General features: G+C 46.8%; 1 long non-coding RNA gene across 3 annotated transcripts; it reads right to left on the bottom strand.

Annotated features, from left to right (window-relative positions):
• Positions 1-6,655: 6,655 nt before the first annotated feature.
• Positions 6,656-10,537, bottom strand: LOC119325451. 3 transcript variants are annotated; one of them, XR_005157532.1, is made up of 4 exons: positions 10,126-10,537; positions 9,853-9,908; positions 7,628-9,745; positions 6,656-6,942 (listed from the first exon to the last, which is right to left on the bottom strand). It is a non-coding gene; the product is annotated as an uncharacterized LOC119325451 (long non-coding RNA). The 3 variants fall into 3 exon arrangements; XR_005157533.1 differs by having other exon boundaries at positions 6,656-6,959; positions 7,628-9,908; XR_005157531.1 differs by having other exon boundaries at positions 7,628-9,908.
• Between the last annotated feature and the right edge of the window lie 8,485 nt (positions 10,538-19,022).

The raw sequence follows: 19,022 nt of genomic DNA, 5'->3' as shown, positions 1-19,022 counted from the left end.
GCCCTCCCCTCACCACTCCTAACATCGTCGTGACCACCCCTTTAACCCCCCCGACCTGCAGCAACTCTGACGAACCCACACGGTGTCAGACTCACTCCCGTAGGCTATCGCCGGCTCTTGCTCATTGACGGCTCGGCCTCACCATAGTAGGCGCTCCTAACTCCTATGGTGAGGTCCTTGATTATTGATTTTCATAAGTACTCCCATATTTTCTTTAAACCTGTGGGGTCATATGGGAGTAATATGACAGCAAAGCAGGGTGTAAATCTATGGAGCATATGAAGTTTGAGTGCAGCCGAGACGATGACATGGGATACGTTCAACCGGTTTGCATGGTGGCCCAGTATTATGTTATGTGTGTAGACTGTAGACATGTATTCCTGTTGTACGCCGATTGTGGCATTTAGTTCTGTGATGTATTTATTTTTTACTACTACAACACATTGCTTGTAGTTTGAGGCTTCCAGCCTGGAGTGACGCCTCCTCTTCCTAAAGTGGTCTACAGTTCAGCCTTGCGAGGGTGCACAATGTAAATTGGGTTTAGAAACCATCTTTGCAGGAGCACGCAAACGGGTCACATCATTATTGAGATGGATGCCTTTGTGTAGTCGTGGCTCCTCTCTGGCCCACCGGACACGACGCACCGCAACATGGAGTGTTCTTTGGGGAGGCAAAATGTCAATAGAAAGAAACACAGCGTGTTTTTGTCTTGGCAGCACGATCCTATAGGTATGCTGACCTTGAATTCCTGTTGCCTTCCAAGCCAACACCACGAATTAATATGCCAGAAGATAGGCAGTAATGTGTGAGAACAGAGGAACCTTGCATGTTATCATGCACTAGTGTGCTTCACCTCTCTAAATATAGTCGTAGCTAGTAAACATTAGATTTGGTTGATGAATGTGAGTAGAACCATCTGTGATATAAGGTTGTCTGGTGTGGATCCCGAGCTCTCTCTACTTCTCGATATAGTACATATATGCAGATACCACCATCATTGATATTCATTAACTTGTGAGTAGTACTATATAGTAACCGTGTTATATAATGTACCATCCTCTGCCAACTTTGCATGCATGTAACTTAAAAATCGAAACATAAATAAGACATGGTCACGCCTAAGCCCATAAGCTTCCGTGACCTAAAACCGTAACTCCTATCTTTCCTTGTTATAGGCATGAGCAGAAGCAATGGAATCAAACTGATTAACAATATCTCATAAAACCGAAAGTGACGTGAAGACCTGAACTGCAAGATTCTAAGGCCAGGATGTGTCAACTTGTGATTCCGAAAACCTAAATGCTATGCTTTCAATTTGATTTAATTAACTGGAAACAATGCTCTCCACTTGGATGTGTCAACTCAACATTTAGTTATGATGCATGCACTCCATGCTGAGAAGACCGCCTCCTTGAAGGCAATTGAGTTTTCGCTGAACTTGGAATTAGTCCCATCATTATCGAGATGGATGCCTCTGTACTGATGGATGCTCTTCAGTCCAACAAACATGACGCACTGATGCATCACGCCATGAAGTGTTCTTCGGGCAGGTGAAACTCACAGTGTTAACTAGTTTTATTGATTTTAAGATCCTAAAACTTAGTCGGGTGTGTAATTTGGCCCCTTTAGCTATCTATATGGACCACATATGACGGCCGACGATTTGGGGGCGGCAGTATGTTCATAAAGCCCACTAGATCTTGCAAGGATTGTTGACAACAAAGCAGGGTGCTTATCTACATAGTAGGTGGCGTGCAAGACTGAGGAAATCAGTTCCCCTTTCAAACGGTCAATTGTTGATATTCTTGACATTCAACCTAATTAATTAAGCGAGCAAATGTTGTTATTTCTTTTCAGTTCACAGTTCAAACATATTTACACCCGACAATGGATGTCTTGCGTTGTATGCTTACTGCTGGCATATGCGGGAATCTCGTGTACAACTGCTTCTTTTTCTTGGAAAACGTTACTCCATGAGGACGTACCGACATGTTGGCGTAGATAGTGAACAAGATAAACGACCGAACATACTTTAGATATCATTCCTACGAAGTAGAGTGTCAATAGAAGAACACCGAGGTCTGGGCTCGCAAGGAGGACCCAACAAGTATGCACACCATGACTTCCTGCTACCTCCCAAGCCAAACCCATGAACATGCAACGCAAGGAGATATACACTGAACAGGTACATGGGCTCGAAATTCATGTGTGAGCGGAGGGGAGACCCTTGCATGTTACTACCACGTACTAGTGAGCTCCACATCTATATATATAGTCGTAGCCAGTAACACTCAATTTAATTACTGAAATGTAAGTAGAGATGTCGATGACATTTTTTTTTTTGAAAAGGAGGACGAACCCCGGCCACTTTATTAATTATTCACAAAGACCTTACAAAGTAATACATCAGTAAGTCTGAAGCCATTATCTCGACAACATTTGTCGCTACTCATATCCACTTGATGGAGGGGTGCCAAAAATCCAAGCCGAATACTAAACAGACTTCGCAGCAAAGCCTAACATCTAATACCGGAGGCCCCAACCAAAGCACAATGCCAGGTCTGGGGCGCACACTGGTCCGGCGCATTCTCAGAGGTGCACCTTCTACCACGTATCCATCTTTAGAACCGGAACTGACACACCAACCTTGATAGGCCTGTCGTCGACGCCACATAGTGCCGTTCTACTGCGTGAGTCCCTCAACCCGCATCGGATGTCGAGACTCCACTGCACCATGCCACCTAGATCCGCCGTCATCGATGCGGAAGAAGAAACTCCGCATTGCCTCTGGGACCTTCCAGTCAGCACCTTCTCCAAAACGAAGCCCGACATCGAAGATGTCATCATCGTCCGATCTGAGAAGACCCAGATCTAGGGTTTCCCCCGGAGCAACCGGAGGGAGATGACGATGCCTGCAACGACGATGCCTCAACAAGGAAACGACGTCAATGACGCCACCATCGTCCGTCAAGACCAAAGTCAACGTGATTTTCACCGGCAGTCACGCCATCCGTTCCAGTAGTTGTCTGGAACTGCACAGTGTGCCTCGCCGAATAGACCACCACTTTTCTTTTCTTATGGGACGCTTGAGGAGAACCTTATATGAAAGGTATTTTCGTTAAAAGAAAAGTGAGTTGAACACTTGGTCCAGTGATGTTGATAAAAGGAGAAGCTCAAGAATCAAATATATGAAAGGTATTTTCGTTAAAAGAGAAGTGAGTTACTAACAACTATACTATTATCTATTAAGTTCAAAATATTATTACATGAGTAAAATAAAATCCTAATTTTGCGAAAGCAAATCTACATCACATCAAATTAACAACCAATTTGATAGATGACAATGACTCTAATAGGCCACAATGAACTTAGTTAGCATGCTAGTCTCTCTCTGCGATAGATGTCCTGTAGGTTATATTTAAATTATTAAACTAGATTTCTACTTTTAAACCGCACATAACCTTTTATTTTTAGAAACGGACAATACTTCTTGTATACACCTGATGAAACCAAACGTCCAAATGACCATACCAAATAAAGAAATTGTATGTAAGCATAACTGAATCGACCAAATGTTTATGTTCATCGGTGCTCGGTGATATTTCAGTACCATGTGCATATGTTTAACTTATTATCGAATCAATGCGACAATACAACCTCTTGAAATCCTGCTGCATCAGAAGTAGTAGCACAAACATGATGGGGAGTAGCATCATCGTCATGGAAAAGACGGCAGGCATATTTGGAGCTAGTGAGCTGTAGAACAAGATAAGCACCAAGCATGCCCACATGATGAGGGAGATGAAGGAGCTTATCCACGAAACAATAGGAGGTGGCTTCCAGAGCGGATCCGCGTTCCAAGTTCTTATAGATCACTACTTGTCCTCCCCTTCGAGAAGGCCTTGCTGTCGCTACACATTTGGACAGACGTGCTGATGCCCAAGGTGGCCAAGTTGATGATGTGAGCAGCAGTGGCCGGTTGCAGATTGACATGGCTGCCCAAGAACAAGAGCAAGAGGCAGCGTGGCGGTGGCGGCGTCCTATGGATAATTGCAAGAGGCTATCTGAGTGCATGTTGTACCTGTTGGTGGCACAACCTGGCATGCTACCCGTGAGCAGCAACGTGCAGGATTTTATGGTAGCAGGGGCTGCCTCAGACTGGTCCAGGGGTGCCTCCTCTTCTAGCAGCTGATGTTGCCTCCAGAAAGGAGTATTTTCGTGAGTGGTTAGCTTCAAAGTATAAGAGCATCTTCAACAGGCGCCCAACGCGCGGGGCGCTAAAATCTGGTTTGCGGCGCGCGCATCGCCAGGTTTGGCGTGTCGCGCAGCGCTTGCTCCAGCAGTAGCGCTAAAATGCAGCACACGCACGCTGCTCCAGCAGCGCTTTAAAATGCAGCGCGCGCACGCTGCTCCAGCAGCGCGCTAAAATACAGCACGCGCGAGCAGCCGGCGCACACATTTGTCCTCATTTTGGGCATAAATTTCACACATCAACACAAAACACATGGCATATATTGAATCACAAACATCATTCCAACTAAGTTCGTGCCCAAAAGTTCATGCCCACAAGTTCAAATTCATGCCCACAACATAATTAAACCAAGTTCAACATGCAAACCAAGTTTACGGTGACACAAACGAAAGGCACAAGAATCAAGCCTCGTCCTCGTCTTCGTCTTCATCCTCTTCCTCCAATTCATCCGACTCCTCCGAAGACGATTCTTCCTCCTGCTCTTCATTGTTGCGCGCCGTATACTCATCACGTGAAGCTCGGAAGGTGTTGCCAAGATCTTCAACAGCATCTTCATGCAAAGGTGGCACACCGGCGCCCAAAGGTGCACCCATGCCCCCAATGAGAGACGCAAAACTCGTGCCACCCATGCCACGTATGCCGTCCAAGCCGCCCGGAGGTGCTCCAAAGCCACCCATGCCTCTCATGGTCTCCATGGTAGCTCCAAAGCCACACATGCCTTTCATGGTCTCCATGGTAGCTCCAAAGCCACCCATGGCACCAATGTCACCCATGCCGTCAAGGCCACCGCCACCCATGCCGCCAATGCCACCGCCACCAATGCCGCCAAGGCCACCGACACCCATTGTGCGAATCATGGCTCTTTTTTGGATCAAGACTTCTTCACGGGCAAGGTTGACATACTCCTTTTGCGCATCATTGAACAAAGATGTGTCCAAGAAGAACAAGTGCTTCTCCCATTCTAACAACTTAGCTTGCTCCTCCATGCACACCTTCCTCTCCTCCAATGCCACTTTCCTCTCCTCGGTGGCCACCCTCCTCTCCTCGGCCGCCAACCTCCTCTCCTCGGCCGCGGCATCTTGGTTCCTTGCCATTTTCCTCACCTCATTAGCTTCTCTTCTTGCGTTAACAGTTGCTTCCATAGCATTTTTGATCTCATCATCTCCTTTCCTCTTCTTCTTTTCTTTTGCGTCTTTCTTCGTGCCATCCGGTCGTTTTGGCTTCGAGTATGAAACCGAGTTCGGGATGGGGCTTCTCTTGCCATCTTCACATGATGCATCATCCTCATCATCATCTTCCAAATCAATTGTTCGCTTGCGTTTTTTTGGTCAAATCCAAATCATCAACATCCTCACGCTTCTTCCATTTCTCATCATCCTTCAATACTTCATAGCAATGAGGCAAGGTAAATGGCATTCCTTTATTGATCTTCCCTTCTTGGTCCTCTTCTCCTCTCCTTTGAACAAGTTTTGTGCAATGTTCAACTACATGAAAACAAAACAAGTTAGCACAAGAAACACCAACAACAAGCATGATGTGAACATGAGGAATGATGAAACCACACTTACCCTATCATCATCATTGGTGCCACTTGGGTTCAACTTGCCAACAGCTTTTTGTGCGGCCGACCATTGTTGACAATCACTATTGATGGTCGACCACCGGGAGCGAAGTGATCGTGCGGAGCGGTCAATTCCACTCATGTTGCGAATATCAAAGTGTTCTTTCATCCTGAGCCAATAAGCATCTCTACTTTGATCACCTCCAACGGATGGATCCCTCGACACTTGCAACCAAGTATTGCATAGTAAGATGTCTTCGGCGTTGGTGTAATTGCCTGCTCTTCCATTTGGTGAGTCGACAACGCCCTCACCATCCTCGTCCACCACTACACCACATCACTACATCTCCAACAGCCAAGTCGGTCGGGAATGCAAGTTCTACCAACAGGCAGTCGGTCGGGAAAGACTATTGCCGACCGACTTTGTCTGTTGGGTAATGTCCAGACGGGAAAGCCCTTTCCCGACCAACATGTTTTTCCCGACCAATAGCTTATTGGCTATGGTGTATCTTTCCCGACCAACATTCTGATGGGCCTGTCGTAGGCCTTTCCCGACCAACGGTCCGTTTGGGCTACGATGGGCCTTTCCCGACCGACTATGGGACAGGGTATTCTATCCCGACCAACAATCCGTTGAGGTGACCATGAACTTTTCCCAACCAATAGTCAGATGGGAGTTTGCTTTGCCGACCAACAGCTTGACAGCATTTTGTTTAATACCCACCAATTATTTGGCATTTGCCTTAACAAAACAGTGCCATCAAGTAATATATCTCATTACATCACAATATCAATCAAATTATAGCAACACACATGTACTCCAAAAATATTAAACCAAAACAAAACAAAAATAACACATTAATTACTTCTCACAAATGGACGAGGTAACCAATTAAGAGGAAACATTTATACTTCAATGACCGAGAGGCCAAATAGGTTTGCACAGATTATCCAGTTGACCGAGACACCATATATGTTTACACAATGATAGCTAACAGATGTATGTCCAGCGATTCATAGTCTGCTCCATTACACAGTTGACGCAAACTGCCAGCTTCATGGTTCCTGGTCAACTTGAATGTCTTTTCTCCAAAGGATCAAGGCAATGAGAAAGCTTCAGCTTATATTCCTAAAGAGGGAAAGCTCCTGGTTAGAAACAATTAGCGGTCAATGTTAAACCCACATACACCTGAATATAACAACAACAGAATAAGAAAACTGATTCACCTCATATATTTCCTTGTGCTCTGGAAAGAATAGCAAAATTTATATAAAGCATAACTCTGCACTGTTAAGGTCATGACAGCCCGCTTATGGAAACATGACATCAGCGATTACTCCACAATGCAACCAGGGCGGAGCCAGGATTTGACGATAGGGGGGAGGGGGGGGGGGCGAAGAAGACACCGGACATATTTTTTTTCCTGACAATGACCTTACATAGAGGAACACAAGATAACATGCATTTTTCAATTAGAAAATTGTATTTTTGTTCTTTAGTTTGAATATGGCTCTTACACCCAAAACACAGAACAAAATCGATAATCCTATATGGCAATTCTAGCTTGTTGTAAATTTTACCCGTGCTAGAATATTTGATCGGTAGTTTGTGTATCAGCTATGTTGTCCTAAGGATGAAATTTACAACTCAAATGATAAAATCTGCGCAAACTAATTTACAGTACCTATTATTGAGAATAAAACAAGAAAGGTACCCTCTCAAGCAAAAAAGTTGTAGTCTTGAGCCAGAAGCGGATAAGTTCATCAATTGTATTCTACAGTATAAATGAACAAAGGAATCAAAGGAGACTCACCGCAGGATTATTCTACCATCGGCTCCATTGTGGATCAGTTGTACAGATGCCATCATCGACCTTCCAGGCGGAGCGACCATGTGTGCTCGTGCGCCGGCGCCGAAACGAACGATAGGGGATGCCCTCGATCGTGGCCCCGTAGCTCCGCCCCTAAATGCAACTGAATTGCAGCATATACAAGAACTTTATTACTCTACAGTAGACTAACTTCAAATTTCTTGCTCCTAATTTTAGAGTACTATGGTTCAGTTCATCTTCATAGCAGTTCTAAGTTACTAGGAACACCACAACAGCTCAAAATTTTCCAATATAGCCTTTATGTCAACCATACATTCTGTTCCACTATAGTAATTAGCAGTAGCAGACTTTTATTTTGTCTATAGTAATTAGCAGTAGTAGACTTTTAATTTATCTCAGTGGGATCGGAAACAACTTGTTGAAAAAGAGGTTTCTCTGTTTAATATTTGAGTAAATCTTCTGGTAAGCATAAAATTCTAAAAGCAATAGCATCACCATATGACAAATAGGTACTCCCTCCGTCCCATAATGTAAGATGTTTTTTGACACCAAGTGTCAAAAAAATTCTTACATTACGGGACGGAGGGAGTACTTTTCTTCTAGAGAATGGTTGAATTAAGTTCATTTCATATCTAACTTTCACTTAATCTGCTAACATACTTCATTGAAATTGGTAAACTATGTCATCTAAAGTTCCACTGGCAGATCGTAAACCATCATATTGACAAGACTTAGCCATGTGCATCTGTCAAACTTTTATCTAATATTATATACTAGCTGAACTAAGCTGAAAAAATAAAGTCAAAATCAAAGCATTTATATGCCTCGCAATAGATCACAGGAACAATGTAGTTGTTACATTCAAAATCTGAACTAAACAGATCTAAGCAATACTGAGAAAATGTCAAAATCAAGGCCTTGATACGCCTCACAATAGATCAGAAAACAATGTAGTTGTTGCAGGAACTATTGCTACCCAAGCACAATCTTATAGGGATATCTATCAAGCATGAACACCACCTTCCTGCGTGTGCACGTGTGCGTGCGCAAGCGCGTGTGGGTGTGTGCATGTGTGTGTGCGTGTGCGTGTGCGTGTGCGTGTGCGTGTGTGTGTGAAGTTTACAAGCATATATCTAAATATTAATGACCTTATTTCTGATAGCATAGAATAACTGTATGTACTACTCTGAATATGAGTGCTTGAATAAGAGAAATGGAGACATGGTATCAGCGCTTTAAAATAGATATCAGCGCTTTAAATGGAATATCTTGAAGCTTTCCTTCCCCACTAAAAAACTGAGCGAGATTTGTCTCTATAATGTTTTAGTTATGATAACCAAGAGAAACTATTTGTGCATACAAGTGTTTCAGAAGCTACAATATAGTAGTGGCAAGTCAGGATATAGGTTCCATTCGTTGAATCCATCACTGTACATTTAAATTTCCATGGATTGACAGTAGTGACCACAATGCACATGCAATACACTAGAAAACACTAACACAAGTATTGTTCGCTTGGTAACTTTCCCTTCTATTATAATACAAGCAATCTCCAGTATATGATGTGTTCAAACGTCCAATGTCGAAACCAAAACAGTAAGAAACCAGCATGTAACCTGTTAGTCATAAATTCTGGAAGGTGTAAAATTGATAATTGGGTTCCAACAGAAGGAACAAAATTCTAGAACGACATACAACATGTCAATTAGAGTAAAAAAATAGCACATAATGTAGTGCAATGTCCATATCATGTACTCCCCCCTTTCCTAAATATAAAACTTTGTAGAGATTCCAATATGGACTACATACGAAGCAAAATGAGTGAATCTACACTCTAAACTACATCTATATACATCCGTATGTAGTTCATATTGAAATCTCTAAAGACTTGTATTTAGGAACAGAGGGAGTAGTTCACATCAGAAAACAACAAGACAAGTTGTTTCTCAACTTATCATATCAGAGAAATAAGTAATGAGATATATACTGTGTAGGGGCAGAGTTGATATGATGCACTGTACCCATAAGACTCGTGACCAACTGTTATTTACAACGTTCAGACAAAATACTTTTGCAGAAACAGTGCAAACCAACTCCAAACTGAAAGAAAAAGAGTGTCATCGACATCCAGGTCAAGGACAAACATATATGTTGGCAATATTAGATTAGTCATCCTCTCCCAAAAATTACAACGAATAGAGGTGTACCGGCTTTTTCCTCATCACACCTCTTTGCAGCTTCATCTCTCTGTTGCCGGATCAATCTGCGGATGCAAAAAGGATAGGTAAAGAATGATTGTTTTCCAATAATCAAACAACTATGATCTAGTAAGAAAAACTAATTTAATGGAGGTCTAGGAAAGATGTGTAGTTCTACTGCAAACTGAGTAACTGACGGATAGGAATCCGAGGGAATTCAAGATAGAAGAACACATGCCTACAGTTGCACATCAAAATCCGAAAAAACCCAGAAGGACTCACTGATTACAGGTAGGGTTCGAAGGGCGCAGCCGCTGGGAGAAACGCAACACAGCAGGCAGAGCGCCACCACCGGGAGGAACGCCTAGTCATCGCGAAGAAGAACTAGACTCTGCCCGGAGCGCGAGGGTAGGGGCGGCGGCTGCAGCAAAACGGCATGGCGGCGTGGGCCGTTGGTGCGGCAGGCGGGGGAGGAACGGAACAGTGCGGCAGTCACCGGTGGCAGGCACATGGGGCGGACGAAGGGATGGTGGATCTACGCCGTGTTGGTTGCCAGCGCTCCGTGCGGAGGAGGCGCGAGAGAGGGGCGAGCCCTCCATGGCGACACGCACAGATTGATGGGGCGGCGCTTGATCTGAGGGAGAGGTATGAAGGAAGAGGATGGGAGCTGCCGCCGCCGCTCAGATCGGGAGAGAAAGAGATAAGGGAGAGAGGGCACGGAGAGATTAGGTGGGCCATGGGGGCGAGAAGGCTGAAAAATTCGGATGGGCTTCGCGCGCTAAGTTTCCCGGGCACGCGCGCGCGGATATTTTGGACGGTCCAGTTGTCTACCCACGGTCGGTCGGCATTATTTGCCGACCAACAGTTTGCCAGTAGTGCAATTTTTACCGACCCACAGTTTGATGGTATATATTCCAACATTCCCGACCGATAGTTGGTTGTTACACGTGTGCATTACCGACTGACAGTTGGATAGAAGTTTTTTCGACCAACAGTCGGTCGGCGAAAGTAAGTTTTGCCAACACACGTCGGTAGGGAATCCAGTGTCGTGGTGTAGTGCACCTTGAACTCATGGTCCTCAAAATGCATGTCATTGGTTTGGGACCAATGCGAATTGTTCGAGCCAACACCCATAGTTGACATGTATGCATCATGGTTCACACTACAAAGTATATAGAACAATGCAATAAGCTATCTATATGTATGCATTCAAAAAATAAAGAAGGAAAAAAAGTTTGGGAAACTTTTCACCTTTGGGGCATATCGTCGAACACATGGTGCGCGTCGGCCGCCGGGTCAACAAGTGAGCTCGTCGGCGCTTCGGTAGCTGATGAAGCTATGTACCTAGGGTAGGGTCATGGACCTGTCCAAGATACCCTCCCTAAGGACATGTCTCAAAGAAACCACCTTTCAATCGACCATCAGAAATGTTCCACTCGACGAACTCGAAGACACTCGACCATAAAGCCAACCACTCAACTGCCAGGAGATCTAAAGTCACTCTGCACGCAAACAGTCGGTCATTAAGTAGTTTTTATGGTCATTATATCACTTTATGTGGGACGTTACCAGTAACTCCCGATCTTAATGTACTTTAAACCCTACATAACTGAGGGCCGGAGGGGTCTGGCGAACTCCATATAAGCCACCCCCCTCCTCAGTGTAAAGGGTTCGCACTCCTGTAACTCATATACACATAATCCAATCGACCGCCTCCGGGCTCCGAGACGTAGGGCTGTTACTTCCTCCGAGAAGGGCCTGAACTCGTAAATCTCTTGCGTATACAACTACTCCATAGCTAGGACCTTGCCTCTCCATTCGGACCCCCCTACACTACTGTCATACTTAGAACAACGACAGTTGGCACCCACCGTGGGGCAGGTGTGTTAGCGACTTATTGAAGAAGTTGCGATTTTTCTGATCTCCTTCATCATGGTTTCAGGCGGAGTTTTGGTCGAGGGCTACGAGATCCGTCTCGGCGCGCGCACGTTCATCGCCGACGACTCTGCTTGGCTTAAGGAGGCTCCACTCGACATCGACGCGCTCCCCGTCCGCGGGGGCAGCGCACTTTCGCGCGTGCGTCCGCGGCGTCCTCCTGCGACAACCATCGACCCAGTATCGGTCGACCCCTGTGTCATCCTCCCTCCCTGTCTCCTGCCGGCGCAAGCGCTCCGGTCGGTCGAGGCTTCAGCGGTGGGTGAGGCACGCGGTGGCTCGCCAGTCGGCCACCTCCCAAGTCGTGGCGATCGAGCCTGACGAATCTCTCTACGGCCTGTTCGACCTATCGACTGGCTCCATAGAGACTGCATCCGAGTGCGACAGCAGTGATCCAGCGGCGGAGGTCCTGATGGTCCATGGACCGTGCAGTCCTCCCGGCTTTCCCTGCGCCGACGGAGGCGACGGCGGAGGCGATCCGGCGCAGGTCCACGAAGAGTATCAACCCGAGCCTCTCACTTCGCTGCAGAGGGAAGAACCTCGCCGCCAGAACATGGATGCGCTACACACTCCTATCGTCGGAGAAACCCCCAAGGCTCGTGACTTAGAGGACACGCGCTTGGCCAACTTGGCTGAGCGCACTCGAATGGAAAACCTCCAGCGAGCACTCGATGAGCGTGCGCGGCAACGGGTTCCAGACTCCAGTCGACGTCAACTCTTTCCACCACCGACTCAGGTATATCGAACTCCGATTCAAAATCTAGCAGCTGCAACTCGTATAGCAGAGTGGATTCAGCCTTCCTAGCCAGAGGCTGGCAGAGGCTTGTTACAGATCAGAGCATTACTCCGAGCAGCAGGGGATCAAAATTCAGTTGTATCGCAGTCGCAGAACAGGATCCACAGCAGACCCGTCGCTGCAAATACAATCCAATCGGCCCATAGCCCAAGATCGCCCCCAAGGTGTGAGGGACGTGGAGACCGACATGATCAGTACAAGAACCGTGAGCAGTATGATGACCGACTCGATCGTGATGATCGACGTCAAGTGCCCACCCCTTCCCCAAGGGGTGGATCGTACGCGCCTCAGCCGCAAGATGACAGACGGCATCACAGTGTTGGGCGAAGGATTCCAGTCTACCCCAGGGAACCAGGCTTTGATGCGAGATCCATTATCGTTCAAGGTTTGTTCGACAGGAACAGAGCTCACCGAGAGGGTCATGACAGAGATGTACCCACCAGCAGCAGAGTACACGTCTCAGGACCAGAGTGTTTTAGCAGAGCCATCAGGGCCGCGGTGATTCCTCCCAACTTCAGGTTGGCGACTGGAGTCAGTAAGTTCACTGGTGAGTCCAAGCCTGATACTTGGCTTGAGGACTACCGAGTGGCTATTCAGATTGGCGGCGGCAACGATGAGGTGGCCATGAAACACCTGCCTCTTATGTTGGAGGGCTCGGCCAGAACATGGCTGAATCAGTTAGCACCCAGCAGCATTTACACTTGGGAAGATCTTGCCTGAGTGTTTGTCAGAACATTTGAAGGAACTTGCAAGCGACCAGCAGGGTTGACTGAGCTGCAATCTTGTGTGCAGAAGTCAAATGAAACTCTAAGGGATTACATCTAGAGATGGATCACGTTGCATCACACGGTAGAGAATGTATCTGATCACCAGGCAGTCTGTGCCTTCAAGGAAGGCGTTAAGTACAGAGAGTTAAACCTGAAATTCGGTCCGACCAGAGACATGTCTCTGAGTCGAATGATGGAAATTGCCACCAAGTATGCAAATGGTGAAGAAGGGGATCGGCTCCGGAGTGGCAAGCACAAGTCAGTCGCCCACGAAACCGGAGGTGGGAACTCCAGTTGGAAGCAAAAGCGGAAGGCCGAGCTAGCTGCTCCTGGAGAAGCCTTGGCCGTGACTCAAGGAAAGTTTAAAGGGAAGCCCAAAGGGTCTTGGAACCCTAAGAAGGTGAAGGACAAGGAAGGGAATGACGTGATGGATTTGCCGTGCCACATCCACAGGAAGAAAGATGAGGAGGGTAAATTCATTTATCCGAAACATACCACTCGACAATGTCGGCTCTTAATCCAGAAATTCCAGGGAAAACAGCCCAAAGATAAGGAAAAGGAGTCGGACAAAGGTGAAGACAAAGAAGATAGTGATGGAGGATATCCCCAGGTCAATTCCACCCTGATGATTTTTGCTGATGTTGAAAGCAAAAGTCGATTCAAAGTTATCAACCGAGAGGTGAATATGGTTGCTCCGGTGACACCCAGTTATCTGAAATGGTCTCAGACTGCCATCACATTCGACCAGTCCGATCACCCGACGCACATAGCCACCCCAGGGAGGCAAGCTTTGGTGGTCGACCCAGTCGTCAAAGGTACTCGACTGACTAAAGTCTTGATGGATGGAGGCAGTGGCCTGAATATATTGTATGCAGAGATGTTGAAAGGAATGCGCATTCTGATGTCCAGACTCAGTACCAGGAACATGAGTTTCCATGGAGTCATTCCTGGGAAGAAGGCTGAGTCACTCGGCAAAATTGCTCTTGATGTGGTTTTCGGTGATTCCAAGAATTACCTCAAAGAAAAGTTGACGTTTGATGTTGTGGATTTCCAGAGTGCTTATCACGCTATTTTGGGCAGGCCAGCTTATGCACGTTTCATGGCTCGACCATGCTATGTGTACCTCAAATTGAAGATGCATGGTCCCAAAGGTGTGATCACTATTACTGGCAATCGGAAGAAGGTGGAAGAGTGCTTTCAGAAAGGCTCAAAGATCGCTGATGCTCAGATGGCAGTGGTAGAGCTGCAGGAATACCAGAAAAATGCAGATCCGAGTGATTTGTTGCGAGCCAAGAAGCCCACTACGGAATCAGCATTTCAGTCGTTCGGTGAGACAAAGCCGATTCACATCCACCCGACGGACCCCAGTGCTGCTCCGACTCATATCTCTACAACACTCGACTCCAAATAGGAAGGAGCGCTTATCCAGTTCCTCCGTGAGAACTGGGACATCTTCGCATGGAAGCCTGCTGACATGCCGGGTGTTCCCAAGGGGCTGGATGAGCACCGTCTATGAGTCGACTCAAAAGTGAAACCTGTCAAAGAACATCTTCGACGGTCCACCGTCCAGAAAAGAAAGGCCATTGGCGAGGAGGTGGCTCGGCTCTTAGCAGCAGAGTTTATCCGAGAGATTTACCACTCCGAGTGGCTCGCCAATGTTGTCATGGTCCTCAAGAAGGACAAGTCACTTCGCATGTGCATCGACTTCAAACATATCAATCGGGCCTGCCCGAAAGATCATTTTCCTCTCCCCGCATTGACCAAATAGTCGACTCGACTGCGGGATGTGAGCGCCTGTCTTTTTTAGACGCCTATTCCGGTTATCATCAGATCCGTCTATATGGACCCGACGAAATCAAAACAGCTTTCATCACTCCATTCGGATGCCTTTTTTATGTCACCATGCCATTTGGTCTCAAGAATGCCAGAGCCACATTCATGAGGATGATTCAGAAGTGTCTGCTCACTCAAATCAGTTGGAATGTGGAAGCATACATGTATGATATTGTAGTCAAGTCACGGAAAGGTTCCAACCTGCTGACTAACCTTGCCGAAACATTTGCCAACCTCAGGAGATATGATATCAAGTTTAACCCATCGAAGTGCACATTCGGAGTTCCTGGTGGAAAGTTACTCGGTTTTCTCGTCTACGAACGAGGAATCGACGCCAACCCAAAAATTTTTGGTACTATACTCCGAATGAAACGTCCTGTACGTGTGCACGATGTCCAGAAGCTTACTTGTTGCTTGGCCTCTTTAAGTCGATTCATCTCTCGTCTCGGTGGAAAGGCATTGCCTCTTTACCGACTGATGAAGAAGTCAGACAAGTTCGGGTGGACTCCTGAAGCTGATGCAGCGTTTGCAGAGCTAAAATTCCTGCTCTCCACCCAACCGGTGCTTGCTGCCCCGATCAGCAAAGAGCCTTTGCTGCTTTACATTGCAGCCATGGGACAAGTCGTTAGTACAATACTTACGGTCGAGCGGGAAGAAGAAGGAAAAGCCTTTAAAGTTCAGCGCCCAGTATATTATGTTTCTGAAGTTTTGACTCCATCAAAGCAAAGATACCCTCATTATCAGAAGCTGGTGTATGGGATTTATATGACCATGAAGAAGGTTGCTCATTACTTCTCTGACCATTCCATTATAGTCGTCAGCGACGCCCCATTGGCAGAGATTCTGCACAACAGAGATGCAACTGGTCGAGTGGAAAAATGGGAGATTGAACTCCTTCCCTTAGATATCAAGTTTGAGGCAAAGAAAGCCATCAAGTCCCAAGCAATAGCAGATTTCATCGCCGAGTGGATTGAACAGCAACTGCCGACTCAAGTTCACTCGGAGCACTGAAGCACGTTCTTTGATGGATCTAAGATGCTGAATGGTTCCGGTGCTGGGGTAGTATTGGTTTCCCTCCGAGGAGATAAGCTCAGATATGTACTCCAGATCCACTTTGATTCCTCCAATAACGAAGCAGAATACGAAGCACTTTTGTATGGGTTGCGTATGGCCATTTCACTCGGCGTCCGTCGCCTCATGGTTTATGGAGACTCAGATTTGGTGGTTAATCAAGTGATGAAGGAGTGGGACGTCAAAAGTCCAACCATGACTGGTTACTGAAATGCAGTAAGGAAGCTAGAGAAGAAATTCGAGGGGTTAGAGCTTCATCATATACCCCGACTGAAAAATCAAGCGGCTGATGATTTGGTAAAAATAGGTTCCAAGAGGGAAGCCATTCCCAGTAATGTGTTTTTGGAACACATCCACACACCATCAGTTCAAGAAGATCCTTTCACCGAAGAAGCTCCACAGCCAAAAAGTGTCACGGATCCGACTAAAGTTGAAGTTCCAGCTGTGGTCGACCTGATTATGGAAGTTTTGGTCATCACTCCCGACTGGACAGAGCCGTACATCGCGTATATCCTAAGGAAAGAGCTCCCGGAGAATGAAGAAGAGGCTCGACAGATCGTCCGTCGATCCAAAGCCTTTACTATGATAAAGGGACAGTTATACAGAGAAAGCGCGACTGGAGTCAGTCAGAAATGTATAACGCCAGAAGAAGGTCGAATAATCCTTGACGATATCCACTCGGGGACCTGTGGTCATCATGCGTCCTCTCAAACCATTGTGGCTAAAGCATATCGAGTGGGATTTTACTGGCCAAGAGCAAATGAAATGGCAAAAGAAATAGTCGACAAGTGTGAAGGATGTCAATTCTATTCCAATCTGTCACACAAGCCCGCCTCAGCCTTGAAGACCATTCCACTCGTATGGCCCTTTGCTGTTTGGGGATTGGATATGGTTGGACCACTGAGCACTGGCAGGAGCGGCTATACCCACTTGTTAGTGGCAGTCGACAAGTTTACTAAATGGATTGAAGCTAAACCTACCAAGAATCTCGATGCTTGCACTGCTATTAGTTTTGTCAGAGAGTTGATATTCAGATATGGAGTTTCGCATAGCATCATCACTGACAATGGGTCGAACTTCGATTCTGACAAGTTCAAAGCTTTTTGCTCCTCTCAAGGCACACGAGTCGACTACGCTTCAGTCGCTCACCCCCAGTCGAATGGACAAGCAGAAAGAGCAAACAACCTAATTCTCAAAGGGCCGAAACCCCGGTTGATGCGTGATCTCAAGCACGCAGCAGGCGCATGGGTCGACGAACTTCCATCAGTTCTGTTGGGATTGAGGACCACTCCTAGTCGGTCGACTGGGCGGACTCCATTCTTTCTAGTCTATGGAGCTGAAGCAGTTCTGCCGAGTGACTTGCTTCACAATGCACCACGAGTCGAGCTTTACTCTGAGAATGAAGCAGAACAAGCCCGGCAGGATGCAGTCGACCTCCTAGAAGAGGAAAGAGAGATGGCCTTGATCCGCTCGACTATCTATCAGCAAGACTTGCGTCGATTCCATGCCAGAAATGTGAAGAGTTGAGCCTTCCAAGAAGGAGATTTGGTCCTCCGAGTGGATCAACAGAAGCCACACAAGCTCGCTCCTACTTGGGAAGGCCCCTTCATCGTCACCAAAGTTCTCCACAATGGAGCATACCATCTTTACAATGTCGATCGCCAGATTGATGAGCCACGAGCTTGGAATGCGGAGCTGCTCCGCCCCTTTTATACTTAAGTACTCACTCGGATGAGATGTAACAAAAAGTACCTCTATAGTTTGTTTATAGAAGACAAGAGTATTACAATTTTCCCAGTGATTGTTGTTGCTTTTGTTTGGCTTAGCTGCGAATCCGTTTCGCCTAAGTTTGTAAAAAAAATTCCTACCGAGTGACGAGCAAGCCTCTCACTCAGGGGCTTAGCTGCGAATCCGTTTCGCCTAAGTATTTGAAAAATCCTACCGAGTGGAGAGGAAACCTCCCACTCGGGGGCTTAGCTGCAGTCCAAGTACTCGCCTAAGTTTGAATAATCCTACCGAGTGGGGAGCAAACCTCCCACATGGGGGCTTAGCTGCAGTCCAAGTACTCGCCTATGTTTGAAAAATCCTACCGAGTGGAGAGCAAACCTCCCACTCGGGGGCTTAGCTGCAGTCCAAGTACTCGCCTAAGTTTGAAAAATCCTACCGAGTGGAGAGCAAACCTCCCACTCGGGAGCTTAGCTGCAGTCCAATACTCGCCTAAGTTTGAAAAATCCTACCGAGTGGAGAGCGACCCTCCACTCGGGAGCTTAGCTGCAGTCCAGTACTCGCCTAAGTTTGAAAAATCCTACCGAGTGGAGAGCGACCCTCCCACTTGGGGGCTTAGCTGTAGTCCAGTACTCGCCTAAGTTTGAAAAATCCTACCGAGTGGAGAGTGACCCTCCCACTCGGGGGCTTAGCTACAGTCCAGTACTCGCCTAAGTTTGAAAAATCCTACCGAGTGGAGAGCGACCCTCCCACTCGGAGGCTTAGCTGCAGTCCAGTACTCGCCTAAGTACGAAACACATCCCAATTCGCAAGGACGACGAGGTGCGGGTCGACTGCCACCTTCTCCTTCGGAGCTTCGCCACAAATACAACGTGCGCTCCATCCCAATACGCAAGGACGACGAGGTGCAGGTTGACTGCCACCTTCTCCTTCGGAGCTTCGCCACAAATACAATGTGCGCCCCATCCCAATCCACAAGGACGACGAGGTGCAGGTCGACTGCCACCTTCTCCTTGGGAGCTTTGCCACAAATACAACGTGCGCTCCATCCC

This window comes from Triticum dicoccoides, chromosome 6B (genome assembly GCF_002162155.2).
Source record: "Triticum dicoccoides isolate Atlit2015 ecotype Zavitan chromosome 6B, WEW_v2.0, whole genome shotgun sequence".
Classification (NCBI taxonomy): domain Eukaryota; kingdom Viridiplantae; phylum Streptophyta; class Magnoliopsida; order Poales; family Poaceae; genus Triticum; species Triticum dicoccoides.
This window is presented reverse-complemented; position numbering and strand designations above follow the sequence as displayed.